We start from the raw sequence: 720 nt of genomic DNA, 5'->3' as shown, positions 1-720 counted from the left end.
GTGTGTGTGTGAACTTGTGTGCATGTGTGTGCATGTGTGTGTAGTTTTCCTTCTGCTGCTGCTGCTGCTGTTTCTCATTCTTCCTTCTCTTCGCTGTAAAGCAAAGGCTTCTAGAAAACATGCCTTAACACACACACACACACACACACACACACACACACACACACACACACACACACACACACACACACACACTCCTCCCCCAGTCCACAGACACACATGAGTGACGTTCAGACTTCCAGACGTCCAGGTGCGCCTAGTGTGTGTGTGTGTGTGTGTGTGAGTGTGAGTGTGTGTGTGTTTGAGTGTGTGTGTGTGTGTGTGTGTGTGTGTGTGTGTGTGTGTGTGAGACGTCCAGAAGGTCATGGCTCGGGGGTCAGGCGTCGTCTTTTATCAGGTCTTCCAGCCCCCCCCCCCCAACCCCCCTGCCCCCCCACCTGTCGCTTGAGCGAATAAACGCACATTTGCATTCATATCCTTTACACCACAATAATATGTAATAAGAATCGCTTGAAACATGAATTGCACACGAGGTGAGATGCATCACTGCTATACTTGAGTAAAGGTGTGTGTGCGCGTTTGTGTCGGTGTATGTAGACTTATGTGTAACGGTGTGTGTGTGTGTGTGTGTGTGTGTGTAGGTAGGCGTATGTATGAGGGGTGGACCCTGGCCTGGTTACTATGGCAATAAGCACAGAGTTGGCCGTGCCGCTGGACGTG

The sequence above is a fragment of the Engraulis encrasicolus genome, chromosome 3 (assembly GCF_034702125.1).
Source record: "Engraulis encrasicolus isolate BLACKSEA-1 chromosome 3, IST_EnEncr_1.0, whole genome shotgun sequence".
Lineage (NCBI taxonomy): Eukaryota > Metazoa > Chordata > Actinopteri > Clupeiformes > Engraulidae > Engraulis > Engraulis encrasicolus.
Note: the sequence above shows the minus strand (reverse complement) of the source record.